An 18,434-nucleotide genomic window follows, 5' to 3' on the forward strand; every position below is an offset into this window, starting at 1 on the left:
ATACGGCAGGTCTGATCTTCATGCACTGGATGGAAAACTGTGGACACAACCTTGCACTCCAAATGGAGACTGTGTATCTAAGAATCAAGAAAAGCCCTCTGAGGAGACAACAGACAAATAAACTACAGTTTGTAGAAGAGACCTAAATAGGCCTTTTTCCTTTCAAAAGAGAAGCTTTCAGATACAAACAGTGGAAACCCTGAGAGAAGCCAGCCCATGCTTTCAGGAGCTTTCTATTTTCAATAACTTAGCTCCCAGGACAAGGGGGAACCACAGCTGCCCAGCGATTCCCAGAGGTGGGACTGAAGCACAGCAAGGCCACTGCCCTATGATTCCTGAGGCTAGAGACACACTTTTCCAATGAACCTACTGATGTCCAATTTCTGGACTTGACCCAACCAAGGCCGAGTGTCGCCTATGCAGAGAGGCCGGTTCACAGCAGGGAAGTGGCCGCCGTCCTGGGCACCTCCTCCACTGGAGCAGGAATGCAGGAAATGAACAAAATCCCCAATAAAGATTGTTCTGTAGAACAATTAACACTTAATTGAACATTTTAACTTGCAGGTAAGGCTTTTGTGGAAAATGAGGTTTTGAGAATTTTCTCACAGACGTATCCTGCAAAAGCAACCCTTTGCCTATGACTATTTTTTAAAATAATAACCAGTGCTGAGAAAGTATAAAATGCCATCACTGATTTTGTCAGATGAGTCAGTGGACGGCCGATCTGCTGACAGCAAGGACTTCGCTGATGCTCAGCACAGGGCTTCAAACATACCAGGCCGTCAATAAATGTTTCCAGGTGAATGAAATTAGTGCATTTAATAGTAAAAAATAAAAATGAAAAAAAAAAACCTCTGAAGAACTAAATGAATCAAATTACCAGATAAAACCACAATATGCAGTTCCTCTCAAAGTCTCCAGGCAGCCAAGGATGCAAGATTCTGAGCGGAGCTGATGGGGACCATCCCTGGCAACCCCATCTGTCTGCAACCACAAAACACACTACACACCACACGAGAAGCAAACAAGCAAAGCACACAGTTTGTAAATTGCAAGAATAGTTATGGGTGTGATAAAGTCTGAAATCCGAATGACCCAGAAAAACTCAGGACATGTAGTTGCCACAGTATTGAATCAAATTACGAGAGTACTTTTCATTTAACGAAAGGGAAAAATAGTTTCTACAAGGAAACAAGGAACACCTCAAAATGTTCTACATATGTAATTCAGTGACACAAATAGCTATATATAGATATATTCAGTAGAGCAAAAAATCTGCTTTTTAGTATTTTAACCCAATTTCTATATTATTGAGACCTAGGGACCAAAGGCTTTCAACTCTTTTAGCTTTTTCTTTTAGCATTTAATTCACATTTTAACAAATACTCTTAAATTGTTATTTCTTATCAGTTTCCAGTGCCTGTTGGCTTCCTGCTGTGGAAGATGAGAACTTAGCTTTCTTCCACACCTGCTTCCCTGCACTCCACCCCAAAATCCTCTCACTTTAACTACCTCACAATTTCGGTTACAATGATACTTAAAATTTGCATTACATTATTGTGTTTAAATATTATCCATCACTGAGCCCCACAGTATACTATAATTACATTTCTTTTCTTTTTTAATATATTTTATTGATTATGCCATTACAGTTGTCCCATTCCCCCCTTCACTCCCCTCCACCCTGCACACCCCTCCCCCACCCTTCCTCCCCTTTAGTTTATCACCATGTGTCTCAAATTCTTTAGATTCTATATTTCCCCTACTATTCTTGCCCTCCCCCCATCTATTTTCTACCTACCGTCTATGCTACTTATTTTCTGTATCTTCTCCCGTTTTCTCCTCCTCCCACTCCCCTGTTGCTAAGCCTCCATGTGATCTTCATTTCTATGGTTCCACTCCTGATCTAGCTGTCCTCTTGGTTTGCTTTTGTTTTAGGTGTGGTTGTTAGTAACTGAGTTTTCTGTCCTTTCACTGTTCCTATTTTTTATCTTCTTTTTCTTAGATAAGTCCCTTTAACATTTCATATAAGGGCTTGGTGATGATGAACTCCTTGAATTTGACCTTATCTGAGAAGCACTTTATCTGTCCTTCCATTCTAAATGAAAGCTTTCCTGGATAAAGCAATCTTGGATGTAGGTCTTTGGATTTCATGACTTGGAATACTTCTTTCCAGCCCCTTCTTGCCTGTAAAGTCTCTTTTGAGAAAGCAGCTGACAGTCTGATGTGCACTCCTTTGTAGGTGACTGTCCCCTTATCTCTTGCTGCTTCTAGGATTCTCTCCTTCATTTTAGTCTTGGCTAATGTAATTATGATGAGCCTTGGTGTGTTCCTTCTTGGGTCCAACTTCTTTGGGACTCTCTGAGCTTCCTGAATTTCCTAGAAGTCTATTTCCTTTGCCAGACTGGGGAAGTTCTCCTTTATTATTTGTTGAAACATGTTTTCCACTTGTTGCTGTTCCTCTTCCCCTTCTGGTACCCCTATAATTTGGAGGTTGGAACGTTTAAAGATGTCCTGGAGGTTCCTAAGCCTCTCCTCATTTTTCTGAATTCTTGTTTCTTCCCTCTTTACTGTTTGGTTGTTTCTTTCTTCCTTCTGGTCCACTCCCTTGATTTGAGTCCCAGTTTCCTTTCCAGCACTATTGGTTTCCTGTGCATTTCCCTTCATTTCAATCAGTTTAGCCTTCATATGTTCCCCTAATTTATGGCTAAAATCAACCAATTCTGTGGGCATCCTTATCACCAGTGTTTTGAACTGTGCATCTGAAAGGCTGGCTATTTCTTGGTCACTTAGACTTATAGGCTCTGGGGCTTTGAGCTGTTCTTGAGTCATAATGTTTGGTCTGTTCACACCTGTTACGTATGAGGGGCAGAGCCTTAGGTGTTCATCAGGGCCGTGTGACCCAGTCTCTGGGTTGTGATGCTGTATGTAGGGGCGGGGTCAGAGAGGGGGGAAAAATGGCGCTTTGCTCTGCTCCACTCTCTCTCAGATTTCTGTCCCCTCTGCAGCTTCCCACAAGCAAATTGGGCCCCTCTGATGCTGGTTCCCGGGTGTGTGGGCCCGTGTACTCTCCAGGACCCCTGTGGGTCTGTCCAACGAACTCTCTGTGAGCCTGGGAGCCTCTCCCAGCCACTCAACCCCAAGAAAGTCTTTCCAGTTGGTGCTTTCAGGCTCTAATTCACGTTGCTGGTCTGTCTCACTGTTCATTCCTTCACTTGGTTTATCTGCGCACGCAAATATGACCGCAGTCAGCCAGCTGCCCTGCGCCCTCACTGGGTCCGCTCGTCACCACCCCATGCCTGGGATCCACCAACCGCCTCTGCCTCTGCTCCTTGGTTGGTCGTACTGAACGATCTTTCCAACCCGACCCCGCTCCGCCACTGCCTCCGCCTCTCTTACTGGTCTGGCTGAGTAGCTTGTTGTTGTCGGACTTCTGTACAGCTCAATTTTCACTGTTTTGGCTGTGTTTTTGTTTCTAAAACTTAGCTGTCTTAAAATTTAGTTGTGGGAGGGGGCACAGTGTTTCCACTTACACCTCCATCTTGGCCGGAAGTCTATATTTCTTGTCTTATACAATCATTTGTTTTTTCTAATGTAATGACCTCGATTTTTCATTTGCCTGATTTTTTTCTTATGCATCTAACACTAATCTTCCCCACACTCCAGCACAGAACTAGAAAACTCATCTCATCAAAGAGAAACACATTAGATGGTCTTTCTCATTTGTTGTTTGTTTCCTTATTTCCTGGCCTCTCTCTTCTCCAGCCTCACCTGGAAAGGTTGTGTTCCAGCCCCAATACAGGTGATATCCAGGTGTCGCCCGGAACTTCTCCTTACTTCCCATCAGGGATCCTCCTTCACTTTGCCCTACTTGCTGCATCATTTTTGGCTTATTCTCTCACCTTCATAGAGCACCTCCTCCAAGAACTACCCAAGAAAGAGTGCATGGGAGGCCAATTTTTGAGGCCTTTCATGTCTTTCTGAAAATAGCATTATTCTGCCCTTGCTCTTGATTGACAGTTTGGCCAGGTACAAGATTCCAAATTGGAAATTATTTTCCTCCGGATTTGGAAGGTATAAGCTCCATTTCTTCTAAATTTCACTATTACAGTTGAGAAGTCAGACACCAGCCTGCTTTCTGAGTTGTTGTATGTGACCTACTTTTTTCTCTGTTAAAACTTTTAGAAAATTTTTATTTTATTCACAGACTTTATCAGATGTGTCTTGGGATTGACCTTTTTTTCATTCATTGTGCTGGGAACTCAACGCACCCTTTCCAAATGGAAACTGATATCCTTCATTTTTGGAAAACTATTCTATATCGTTCTTCTATAATCTTCTCCCCCTTGCATTTTCTTTATTTTCTTTCTAAAACTCTCCTTAGTCAGAGTTTGAACTTCCTAAACAGAGCTTATTTCTCCTTTCCTCTCATGTTTGCTGTTTCTGTCTTTTCATTCTATTTTCAGGACAGTGCCATCAACATTGCAATTCTTTGCTGAATTTTTAATTTCTGCTATTATATTTTTAATTCCCAAGCCCTGTTTTGTACATGAAATATCTCCTCTAATCTCTCAAAGATGGTCAATTATAATTTGGGGAAGTTTTGCCCTCCCTGCTTTTCCCTCTGTTTTTTCTGAGCCTTTTGTCCTGATGGTTTGTTTTGATCCCATTCACTCATGACCCTCAAAAACGTGGTGATCCTTGGCAGTACACTGTGAGACCTAAACAACTGAACTCGCACGGTATGAACGGGCAGGAGACCCAGCCGTTTCATGGGTCTCCTGCCCGTTCAAGTATGGGTCTTTTCTCCTCCACCAGTCAGTTTCCCAAACTGATCTCCAGAATCTCCTAATCCTCTGTTCCGGGGACAGAGGAATATAAACCTGACAGTCAGAGTTCTGGATGCCCAAAAGGTGTCTTACCCATACTTTCATCTGTATTTGTTTTCCAAGTCCAAAGGCTCTCCGATCTAATTTCTCTAGAAAATGTATCTACCGGGGGTATCTGTCCAGCTGCCTGGAGTAGGAGCAGTCTAACTAATGTCACCAGTTTTCAACTGCACCCTTTACACCTGTCGTCAAGCACAGGTAATGTGGTTCCAAGTGCAGAGACTTCGTGTCCTAACCGCAAATGCTGCTCCTCAGGCTGACTTCTCTCTCTGAGGACATTAGGCTTTTAGTGTTCCACCTCATCTCCTATGTCCTTTGCCCATGTGGATGGACACCTTCTTATTTGGTACCTGCTATTCTGGGTAGTCTCAGAAAGCACAGGTAAAATAGTGTGTTCAAACTTCCATGCACAGCCATACATCAAAAAATCTCTTATCATGAAAAAAATTCAGATTATAAATCTTAGAGAACTCTCTAGAATATCATTCCTATTGATTAACTAGCATTTGGTCATACCTTGGCAAAAGTATTATGCTCAGTTTTTGAGCCTATAAATCATAATTTACAGATGACACAGGTAGAATTCAGATGGAATAAAAAAACATTAAATAGATGATTTGGAAACTGGCTGAAAAGAAAGTACTGAACAAACATAATAGATTATACTGTGAAGAGAAGGCTGAGGGATTTAGTAATGACCATCAAGTAAATGAAGAATTATTATAGACACAGATGGTTGGCCCGATCTCTCTGTTTCCATTTCAAATAGAATAAGAAAATGGATTTAAGACATAGCATAAGGAAAATTATCTGACAGTGAAGCATATTAAATATTACTAGGAAAGAGTGTGGAATTTTCTTTTCTGCAATTATATTAAAAGTGAGAATAGTCCACTTCTTAGAGGCAAAATCCTACACTAGATGACTTTTAAATTCCTTCCAGGTGTATGTTTTTCTTCTTTCCAATAGACCTATAATACAGAAAATAATCACTGCTATTCCAAGCTTCTCTCCCTCCCCCTCCCTCCCTCTCTCTTTCTCTCTTTCTTTCTCCCTCTCTCCCTCTGTTACTTTCTTCTTTCTTTCTTTTTCTTTCTTTTCCCTCTCTCTCCCTCCCTCCTTCTTTATTTTTTCAAATAGAAACATCCTTTTCTAGGCTTTTAAATTATTCTTTCATTTTTTTCATTCTTTTAGACTATTTCTAAAATAAGTTTGGTTTAACTTTAATACTCACACTTGCAAGTTCCAATAATTTTTTAGTGAAATTAAAGATCTACATGTTAAGAGCCTGACTACATTCAAAATGGGGCAGCACTTCAATATTGAAACAAAAATAGTCATCGCTCAAGTTTTAGATTTTGCTTTAAAATCAGTTGCACTTTTAAAAAAGTATTCGTTTCCTGGTATAAAACGACTCACGCACATAACATCAAACTAGAGCTAAATAGAATGTTTGTTAAGACCACAGGTAACATATTTTTCCTTTCCATTCACCACCAAGAATGTGCTGACCAAGAGCAGGATGACGGCTGACAAGGGGCCACTAGGAGGGACAGAGGCAGCAGAGCATGTGCTGAGGACAGATGGAGGCCACACCGTGAGGACGTGCAAAGGCTCAACCGCACAGGGTCCCGCCTTCATCACGTCCTTGATGTTTGTGTTGTTGTTAAAGAAACACAGGTTTGCTGCCTCCGCTTTTGTGCGGAAACCTGAGCCTGACCTCATACCACACACGAAAACCACTCCAGGTCGGCTAAAGGCCCGAACGTGAGAGACAAAACAGAGTTTTTGGAAAAAAAGATTCAAACCAATACCTTTGTAACCTCTGATCAGGAAAAGATTTCTTAAATAAGAAAGAAAAAGTGCTAACCAATTAAATACTGATTAATTGGACCATAACAAAATTTTAAAAATCTGTTTATTAAAAGAAATTCAAAAGGAAGTAGAAAGGCAAGTCACAGACTAGAAAATGATGTTTGTAACACATGTAACTGATAGACAATTGAAATCTAAAACACATTTTTAAAAAACTCCTAGAAATGAAGAAATAACCCAACAGTAAAGAAGAAATCTGAATGTCCAGCTGACATGCAAAAATGAGCTCAACTTCATCAGTCATCAGCAAAAATGTAAAAGAAAACAACGATAAGATGCTACTCTATGGCCACCAGAATAACAATTTTTTTAAAGCTGGCAATATGATGCATAAATTGGTATAACCCCTACAGAAAACTACTTGGCAGTATGCAGTAAATTTGAAGAAATGTATGTTTTATGATAAGCAATTCCACTTCTCAATATATATTTAGCAGAACTATGAGTACACATTTATTGGGATAACAGCGTTATTTATAATAGTGTAAAACTGGAAACAGCAGTATTATTTGTGAATATATTAGTGTAAAACTGGAAACAAATATCCATGAGTAGTAGACTGGCTAAATAAATTTTCATACATCCGTGTCATAGAATATTTTGCAGTAATTAAAGAATGAATGGAGAGCTTTCCCCCACACCGGAGCCATGCTGGGCCTGTAGGTCTGTGGCCAGCTGCAGTCAGGCGTCTTTCATCCGCAGGATGGGATTTGTGAAAGCTATCAAAAGGAAGGCCTACTTCAAGAGATTCCAAGTGAAATTTAGAAGACGACAAGAAGGTAAAAGTGATTACTATGCCTGGAAACACTTAGTAATCCAGGACAAAGGTAAGTACAACACACCCAGATACAGGATGATGGTTTGTGCAGCCAACAGAGATGTCATTTGTCAGACTGCTTATGCCCATGTAGAAGGAGCTACGACAGTCTGTGCAGCTTACGCTCATGAACTCCCAAAGCATGACATGCTTCAGGAGGTCAGCCTGACAAATTATGCTGCAGCACGTTGTACTGGCCCACAGCTTCTCAACACGTTTGGCACAGACAGGATCTGTGAAGGTCGAGTGCAGGTGACTGCAGATGAACACAATGTGGAAAACACTGATGGTCAACCGGGTGCCTGTACCTGCTATTTGGAGGCAGGGCTTGCCAAACTACTACTGGAAATAAAGTGTTTGGGATCCTAAAAGGAACTGTGGGTGGAGGCTTGTCTATCCCTCCCAGTACCAATCGATTCCCTGGTTAGGATCCAGAAAGCAAGGAATTCAATGCAGAAGTGCATCAGAAGCACATCAAGGGTCAGCAGGTGGCAGATCATATGTGCTGTCTAATGGAAGAAGATGAAGATGCTTACAAGAAACAGTTCTCTCAGTATATAAAGAACAACGTAACTCCAGACCTGAGGAGGACATGTGTAAGAAGGCTCATGCTGCTACACCAGAGAATCCAGTCCATAAAAAGCAGCCTAAGAAAGAAATTAAAAAGAAGAGGTGGAATCGTCCCAAAGTGTCTCTTGCTCAGAAGGAGGCAAGCTTCCTCAGAGCTCAGGAATAGGCTGCTGAGAGTGAATAAACCACAATTTTCTATAGAGATTCTTCAGATAAACGCAATAAACTTACTGAACAGCAGCTAAAAAAATGAATGGAGAAATTTCAGAACCCAAAAAGTGGAATAAAAAATTTTGAAGTTTTCAAAAAAAAAAAAAATGTACAGATCACTTGACATTAGATCAGTATAAGACTTATCAGCAACACCAGAGACCAAAAGGAAGTAATGTCTCCAAGATCTGAGAAAATCAATTTACTAATTTATCAACGAAACAGGATCAGTTCTGATAACTGGAAAGTCAATGCCCACAACACGAGGGGAACAAGGAGCTAAAGGGAAGGGTGCAGGTGCAAGACCCTCACTCACTAAGTTGAGGGCCAAGTGATCCCACCTAAAGGTGATGAAGCAAGATATAAGGCATAACTGCATTACTTAAATTACTTCAACAGAGAAACTAAAAACTGTGCCACAGCTGTGCTGGACAAAGAGGGGAGGCAAGGTAGAAAAGTGTGGCAGGACACCAGCAGACACATCCGCAATGACAAATAGGGAAAGAGCAGTGTAAGTGTAGGACTTAGATACACAACAGTAACTACCAGAAGGAGGAGTTAAAAGGGAGTTTTAGGAGTTTCAACCAGGAGTTAAAAGTGGGCCTTTTGGCAAGAAGGAATGGGCGTGGGGAGGGGTGAGACAAGGAAACAGTTGCTTCTCTATTCTAAGCCATTCTGCACTATTTGACTTTGTAACCATGGGCATGAGTTACTTTGATAAAATATTTAAACGAAGCTTTAGTATAAAAGGTCTTGATAACTTGGTTATTGGTCTGTTGTTGCGAGTGGCTGAGGGACAGATGGTGGGGCCACCAACGAGGACAGCATTCAGACAGAAGGCCGGCCTATGGGGCAAGGTGAAGAACCTGGCTGCAAAGCTGTAGCAGAGTTTGGGGCATCTGCGCCACACACAGAAAGCAATGACTCACTAGACTCGGATGTGCAGATCAAAAGTGTAAGGAAGAGGTTTGGACCAGAGAGGACAGTTTGACAGTCATCTGTCTCCAGGCTAGTCAAAGCCAAGACTGTGAGCGAGACTCTCCGGGAAGAACATGTGGTGGGATTAAAGGAGGGGGCCAAGGGTGAAACCCTAGAGAACGTCAGTGTCAAACGGAGGGAGAAGTCTGCAATGAGAACCAGGAATGTTTGGGGTTCCGGAAGCCAAAGGGGTACAGTTTGAAGAAGGAGGGTGACGAGCTATCAGATGCACTGGGGAGGCCCATTTGAAACAGTCCGAACTCCCAAACTTTCCAAGATTTCACATCCTTCCCATCAGTACTCTGACCTAAGTATCTGAAATCTGTCCAGTCGACCCAGCATAATCCCCACGTATTTAATAAGGAACTAAAGCAGGACCCTGACACTGGCCCAGCTGGAAGCATCTGTAAGCATTCAAATGCATCTCCGCAGTGAAGGGGCCGTTTACTGCTCCAAACCACACACTTTCAGACGTCACTTGGCATGGTCCAGGGGATGGGGCCCCAGGGGAACTGAGAGATCCATTTCTACTCGTGTTTTCTCACAAAATGGAATTTGTTGTCACCCTTAGGCTCTGCCTAAAAACATGGCATGCCTGCTTTGTGGTTCCACCTGGTGTGTAAACTGCCGAAAACACAGCTTTATGCAAACACACCCACACCACACACATTCCTCCCCTTGGTAACTAACAGCCATGGGGGAGACTCACAGAAACGGAGGAAGTCAAATGCTCGTCCTCACTGTGCCTCTGGAGCCCCATTTCTAAGTCAGCCATCGGGAACATGTGCGTTTTTCCCTCGGAGATGAGAACAACAACAACACTAGAAGTTGTGATGGGAAGCACAGGTAATATCCTGCATTAACAAACTACACGAAAAGGAGCATTTTATTAGTGGATGAAATCCTGACTTAACCTGTGCTCCCTTTGTTTGGGGCAGGGCACATAGATGACAATCAGTGTTCACAAATCCAATGGATCTGCCTTTGGCATCAATTCAGGGTCAAGTCCAGTGTCATTGAGCCACAGCAAAGGAGACTGCTCTCCGCACTACTGGAAGTCTGTGTTATTAGGACTGTTCTGCATGCAAGCTCTTATCTGCCACAAGCAGGCACAAACTAATAGATTCTCTCTTTTTTCCCCAGGATAATTTCTTTAGTGCCAATACACAGAGCTACAGCAGTCATATTAATGCACCATCTATCTTGCAGCGAATCTAACCTCAAAAAGACTCTGCAATTTTTAGGTCAATGCAGAGATTAAAGTAGAATATTATTAAGTTTCCGAATGTAAACTAAAGTGGAACCAGGTGCAGACATTTAAGTAAGTCAGATACAAAGTCAGTGACACCTGTAGGCAGATATGCTGCAAACAAACATTATACCACATGCAAATGAGGAGGATCATCTGCCCAGCAAATAGTCTTAAACCTTAACTTGCACATGCTTCAGAGAAAAAGAGCAAAATTAAAATCCGGGAAAAGCACTCTAACATGGCCTAGTGAGGGGAAAGGGAACGGGCAGAACCATTGAGGATCCTGGGTATCCCTGGTATCCCACATTCAGTTCTTCTACAAAACTGTTGCTCTACCTTTAAGATGTATCAAGAAGTCATCGACCTGTGACTGTCTCACTCCCTCCTCCTAATTCCCCCTCTTCTTGGTCTCTCACTATTAAACTCTCACCTCCGTGTCTCTTCCATTCTAGTCTCTCTGTGGACTATTCTATAGCAGCCAGAGTGTACCTTTCAAAACTGAAGTCAGATCATGCCATTTCCCTGCACAAGACTCTCCAATGTCTTCCCTGGACACCGGGAATAAATCCCAAAGTTCGCCTGACTCTTGAACAGCAAGGGGGTTTAAGGGAGGCCAACTTCCAAGCAGTTGAAAAATCATATATAACTTCTAACTCCCTAAATAGCCTACTGTTTGGAAGACTATTGGAAGTCTTACCAATAACATAGGAGTCAAATAACACATTTTGTATGTGATATGAATTATGTTCTACATTCTTATAATAAAGTAAGCTACAAAAAATAATACTTAAAATCATAAAGAGACAATATATTTGCAGTACTATACATATTTATTGAAAAATCTTCATATAAATGGGCCCACATAGTTCAAGCCATTTTTTAAATTAATTTGAGAGAAACTGATAGGCAGAGAGTCATCTATTTGATGTTCCACTTATTTATGCATTCATTAATTACTTCTTGTGTGTGCCCTTACCAGGGATCAAACTTGCAACCTTGGTGTATCAGGATGATGTTCTAACCAACTGAGCTACCTTGCCAGGGCTCAAACCCTGTGGTTAAAGGGTCCACTGTACTTACCATGGCCACCAGGTCCCTAGATGACCTGACACCTGGCCTCCTCTCCCGGCCATGGCCCACCACTCGCCCCCCCACCCCACCCCGCGGCTTACCTGCTTGAGCCACACTGACGCCCTTGCTGTTCTAGGAACACACTACACATCTGCACTTTTGGTTCTCTTTTCCTAGAACATTCTTCCTCACGAGTATCACTCAGGTTTCTCTCAAAAGTCTTTGCTTCAGTGAGACTTTTTGACCATCTACCCCAAACAGCATTCCCTGTCCTCCGTTCCTTCCCTTGCTTTGTCTTTCCTTCTGCCTCTTTTCAGTGCCTGTCATTTTACTACATAGCTCTTTGATTACTGCCTGCCTCCTACTTTGGCATATAAACCCCATGAGGGCCAAACTTCATTTGTTCGGCCCTATAGCCCCACTATGTATAACAATTTCTCAAAATAACAGGTTCTTGGTAAATCTGGGTTGAATAAAGGAAAAAAGAAAGAAAGAAATTTAGTCTCAACTCTAAAAATCCATACCTGTCAGATTTTAGGCAAATCACTGGTCTTATCTCTAGGATAAGAAAATTAGACTGCACGGTTGCTAATGTCTCCTTGCACTGTAAAACTCCCCCATGTCCTTATCATCTTATCACCCCCACAGATCAGCGGACACTGCAGGTGCTCAGTATATGGGGCGGGGCAAAGCAGGTGTACAGTCGTGAGTGCGTGCAACACAGTGTTGATTGTTGTAGCATGTGGCAACTGTTGCATTGTTTTCCATATGAGCAACTGTAATCCTACTTCAGCCCCACCCCATATACCAGGTTTGCTACAAATTATATTACAGCTCCAGTGTTCATCCAAACTATGACTTAGCACACTTCAACTTTCCTTTTTTCTGGATTCGTGGTTCTTTAACAGATCCAATTTGTTTCGATTGTCAGTAGAATCATTTTTTATACAGATATACACTCAACTCCCTGGCCACTCCTGGGAGGTGGGAACACTTTTCTCAGGCTGGCTGCCTAGCTCTCTGTTCTTCCCAACACTAGGTCAGAACTCTGTTTTGTAAGAATTAGGAATCCAAGGGTCCCTATAGCTGAACAAGTTATACCATCAGGGTTTCCAGGTGGTTCCTGAACACACTTGTAAAATAATATGTTAATGCAGAAAAAGAAATTTAAATGATCTGGAAAGTTAATCAACACCATTCAAAATTATGTCATATATTTAACACCATGTGGCTTTTATCTAGATTTTACCCTTTTAACTTACAACACTTGTCTTTTCCTTCCAAAAATGAAAACTATTTTTAGAATATGCACTATTCAACTACTGACTCAATACTCAAATTATGAGTGTCATGAGTTAGCCAAGATAAGAAAAATTCTTTCCACGCTGACATTTAATTTAGAAGCTGAAATGGAATAATGAACAACTTTTAACTCTAATTATCTTTTAAAAACATTTATCAAAGGATAAGTCCATGAAACAATTTACACAAAGGAATTTTTTCATTATCAGCCAACCGAACCATTCTGAGCATGATTTGAAATTTTCCGAAGGAAGCCTATTTCCAAATACCTGATACTCCCCGGACTACAAGCTGGGATAAATAGTTCTATTTCAATGCAACCGTGCCTTTCACGTAGAAAATCGTAATTTTATTCCTCGAACTTCTGAAGGAAATGAAATATTTCAATGCCTCATTTTAACCATAAAGATGGTTATGAGAAAGAAAAATCACAAGCTAATATCTCTCATGAACACAGATGCAACCCCCCTCCACTCAAAATTTTAGCAAACTGAACCCAATCAGGTATCTATCAAGTTGACTTTTTCCCCAGGAGCTAAGTTTGTTTGACATGCTGAGGTCAGGAATTTAATTTCTCACCTTAACAGTCTAATGCAGAAAAATCATATAATGTCAATAAATACATTATTGTAATATGTAAAATGAAATGCAATATTCATGATTTAAAGCCCTTAGAAAGGTAGAAATAGGTCACATCTTTCTTTCCTATAGCAAACATCATATGTAATTCTCAAATGCAGAAAATTTCTCTCTATAGTTAGAAGGAGGCACAATGCCTCCCACCAGAACTTAGTCAACAGTAAGCTGGAGGCCTGACCAGTCAGTAAACATAAGTAAACACATGCTTTAAAGATTGGAAAAGAAACAAAGATGTCATTATTCACAAATGATATGATTACATTTGTAGAATATCAAAGGTATTTATAAGTTGATAGAGTTTAGCAATGTAGGAAAGTAATTAGCAATGTAGAAAAACTAACTTTCTATGTAACAGCAAACAGGAAATTAAATCCTAAAAAAAGAACATTTAAAATAATATAAAAATATGTAAGACTTCTGAAGAAAACTATAAAACATTATTAAGACACTTTAAAAGACAATAGAGGAAGACTCCATATTGTAAAGACTTTAGTTTTCTCCAAATTAATTCACAGATTCAATGCAATCCCACTCTAAATCCCAAAATTGCATTTGAGGGATCTCAACCTTAAACAAGTTGATTCTAAAATTTTATATGGAAATGTAAAGAGCCAAGACAGGTCAAGTTTCTCTTGAAGATCAAGAATGCCTTCTCAAATATCAAGACTTTTTAAAAAACAGTAAACCAATGTGGTACAAGCACAGAATAGACCAAGAGAACAGACTAAAATGCTCAGAGTCAGACCTAAACTCATAATGATATGTGATACATCACAGAGGTAGAAAAGATAGTCTTTTCAATAAATATCTAGAGAGAATAAATTAATTTGGATTTTTACCCCACACCACAGATAAAAATTAATTTCAGATGAACTTCATACCTAAATGTGAGAGGTTAAATTTAATATGGAAAATGACTTAATGTAAAAAATACATTACATGTATATATTAAATCTGATATAGAAGATACATTAAATATGGAATATAATATAGAAAATACTTCGTGAGCTTGGGGTAGGGAAGGATTGCTTAAACAAGGCACAAAAAGCACAACCCAGAAAGGAAATGAGTTATAAATTTGACTGTATCAAATTTTTAAGTTTTCTGTTTGCCAAGAAACACAAAGAGTTGGCACAGAGTGGGAGAGGAGATTAGCTATGTGCACAGCTAACAGAAGAACAGGATCCAGAATGTATAAGGAAATCTGCAAACAATTCAAAAGAGGCAGACAACACAATATAAAACTGATCCATTTCACAAAAGAGGAAATTCACGCAGCCCTAAACATACAAAAAAGTCATCAACCTCACTAGGAAACAGAGAAAAGCAAAGAAAAACACAAAGAGCTATGAACGCACACACTCATTAAACAAAACAAACCAACCACAAGACCATACTAAGTGTTGGCAGGGTCCCAGGGTCTCTTGCAGTACAGCAGAGATAGAGAGAGGCACGTCCATGAGCCAGCGACTCCTCTTCCAGGCTGACGGGGAAACTCACACTAGCATGCACTGGAGCGTAGGCATAAAAATAGTCACAGATGCATCATTCAAATGTCCCAAATGTTAACAAGTCTAAGAGGTAGATAAACACGTCATGTTTTCATTCAAGGAAATACTATGTGGTAACAAAGTTTAACAAACTATAGCTACACGCAGCGATAGAAATACATCTTACAAAACTAATGTAGAACAAAGAAGACATAAAAGATTTTAATCTGACTCCATTTCCATATAATCCCCAAACAAGCAAAACCAAATGATATTATTTAAAGAGTGATGAGACATATATAAATCATAAAAATGACAGGAGTGGTTACCAGGGGGAGGGTCAAGGGCAGTCATTCAGCAAGGACTGTGGAAGGCCCGGGGCAGGCCAGCAGTGCTCTGGGTCACACAGGTGGTTGCCTTCTAATTACTTATTAATCTACACCATTTTGGTCTACGGACTTTTTTGTACATCTATTGTATTTTATGACGAAAAAGACTGAAAGGAAATATGCAAACTTTAGAGCATGAGTTGGGGCTACATTGGATAAATGTTCATTAGCATAGACAAGTGCAATAAGATAGGAGAATGGTAAGAAATACACTAAACGCAGGAGTGGAGGCCATTCCCTGTGTATTAGGCCCTCTTAGCCCTGCTGGGCCCTTCAACTGGAAGCCCTCCACAGTGTCAGAGAGCCCCTCAAAAATTTCATATCCAAGTGTCGCTTTCACGCTGGAGTTCTCTTTCCTCCGCTGTGCTGGGGTCCGGTGACTAGGACACATGTGCCAGCCTTGTCTTCCTTCACAAGGGCCAAGGGAGAAGTGGGGGAAGGAGCAGGGAGGCCCCCAAAAGAGGACTCTATTGACCCCATTTGCCATGGTACTAGAAACTGTCACAAGTCCAAGAGCGAACAGTACATGCTGTGGAGCTAATTCTACTCGCAGTAAACCAATGGTGAGGAAGGCCGGTGGAAGCAACAAGGGCCACAGCAAGAGGGGAAGCCAGCAGGGACCCAGGAGGCAAGATGTCTGGAAGACGTGAGCCCCAACAGGGCCCAGAGGGGTTAGGGGCAGTCACTACTTTCACAGCAGGAGGCCCCTGTCTCCCCCTTTTCTCATGCTGGACGCCTAGAGGCTCTTGGTCTTCCCTCCTCCTCCACTCCAAGGCCTGATCTCCCGCCCACAGGGGACCATGCTGAGGCCTCCAGGACACATGAGGGCCGTGGGGTGGGCATCTGCTAGGGCCCCCATCTGCACACCACTGACCTGCCACAGCCCCAGTCTTCCCAGATTCCCAGTTAGAAGCTGCAAGCCCTGTGACCTGTGTTCAACTTTTAAAAAGCCATTCCCGTCGCGTAAAGTAGGTTTTCTTATTAGATGGCTTTGCTCACTTCACAAAAATTCTTTAGGCTGACATGCACAAAAAATTATTTTGAAGTTCCCTTTTATACAGCAATGACAAGAAAATATCATGTTCAGCATACAGAAGCAACAAGCAAGTCACAGATGACCCGGAGTCACTTTTCCCTGCTCCCAGGCTGTGAAAGCCCATCCCCCACCCTCCACATCCATCACCCCAACTGCATGGTCCAATTGTCTCCATCATCTCCCTTAACTCTACCTGCTCTCGGCTCATCCCCTAGTCACTGACCACATCAGGTCCTCATTCGTGGGCTCTCACACAATTTCCCACAGGAGCTTCCTAAGTGCTCTCCCTACCTCCGTTCATATCTTTAGTCCACCCTTCAGGGCCACTGGACCAAGCCTCCTAACCACAACCTGCTCAGACCCCTCTAAGCCCCAGACACACTGAAAAACTCCCAAGGGCTCATGGGGACTGTTAAGCCCCCTTGCATAACTAACACTCCAAGGCCTCCAACCTACCATCCCAGCCTCTTAGCTGGCCATGCTGCTCTCCACAGTGGCCCCTCCCCGCCTGACTCCAAGCCTGAAAGGAATGACTCTACTAGCCTACTCACTATACTGCAGATCACATTTCTTCCACGGGGAATGCCCCCAACCTGATTTGATCCTTCTGCGTTCTGGGCACGCAGAAGATCTTGTTTTAACTTCAGGTGACGTATTTGTTTCACTTAACACAAAAGCACAGCCAAACTCGTGCTTTTCCTTGCCAACCCGCTCCCCTTTGGGCTTCCCCATCTCAGTACAGGGAGTTCCCATCCACTGGTCACTCGGACCGAGGAGCTAGGACTCATTCACAGTGCATTTCTTTCTCTCCCTTCATATGCAGCTCCTATCTGAAAATGTAAGATTAAAGTTCTTGACTCCCCCAGGATTGTAGGGATCATGTAGAAAAGGATGATGACAGCTCCCCTTTGAAAACTCTACTAAAACAGCCCTTGAAGAGTATTTAATGCCAGGCCTTCGCTCTAGGGAAGAGGACGAACACAAAGGCTCCCAAGGGCAAAGCCCTTGCCAGGAGCGAGCCAGGAAGATGCAGGTATCTTGATTCTGGCTCAGAGCTCTTTGCACAACAATGTACTGCCTCTGGAAGAATGAGGATGACATTCCCAACTCAAACCTACTCTGCCTGCTTTCTCCAGAACAGGAGTGAGTTCTCTCTGATTCCATGCAAACACCTGGTCACCTTTAGGGCTAATGGCAAAACGTGAGGTTGGGATACAGATTGTTTTAACTGAAAAGACTCAAGCCTTGGCTTGATGGGAGAAAAAAAATGATAAAACAAAAACCCACAATGTACTATGATGATAATGAGCCAGTCTGTGCTCAGAACCAGATTTCTACCAGAGCAAAAAAAGAAGCCGTAGGCAACTGTAAACATCAATTCTTCCAGCATCAATTAGCCAGGAGTGTGAAAGGATCTGCTTGGAACCCATTCCAGATAATAACCACCAACCTAAAAGACTCACATCTGAAGGACTGTAAATCAATATGGCCATCTTCCCATTAAAGAGACAGTGCGACAGACAATGGCAAAGCGTGTGATAGTTTATCATCTGATCAGGATAAAATCCCTTAGCATTTGGGACTAGAAGGCAACTATTTTAATCCAAAAAAGATTATTTACAAAAAATCCACAACAGGCATCATGCTTTTTGATGAAATGTTAAAAATTTTCCATTCAAAAGACACACACAGTCATAAGTTTATTGCAGCATTATTTACAATAGCCAAGATATGAAAGCAACCTAAGACCTAAGTAGCCATCAATAGCTGAATGGATGAAGAAGTGGTGCATACACATATACATACACACACATATATAATGGAATAGTACTCAGTCATGAAAAAGAATAAAATCTTGCTGCAACAACAGGGATGAATCTAGAGAGTACTGTACTGAGTAAAATAAGTCAGACAGA

The 18,434-nt window shown here is 41.7% G+C and overlaps 1 protein-coding gene and 1 pseudogene across 5 annotated transcripts in view; one reads left to right on the forward strand and one right to left on the reverse strand.

Annotated features, from left to right (window-relative positions):
• The window catches only part of CSGALNACT1 (chondroitin sulfate N-acetylgalactosaminyltransferase 1), a 319,616-nt gene that overhangs the window by 118,390 nt on the left and 182,792 nt on the right, over positions 1–18,434 (reverse strand). The window lies entirely within an intron of this gene.
• LOC118984290 (60S ribosomal protein L5-like) lies at positions 7,468–8,335 on the forward strand (annotated as a pseudogene).

The sequence above is a fragment of the Sturnira hondurensis genome, unplaced genomic scaffold (assembly GCF_014824575.4).
Source record: "Sturnira hondurensis isolate 20B ecotype Veracruz unplaced genomic scaffold, ASM1482457v3 Scaffold0003681, whole genome shotgun sequence".
Lineage (NCBI taxonomy): Eukaryota > Metazoa > Chordata > Mammalia > Chiroptera > Phyllostomidae > Sturnira > Sturnira hondurensis.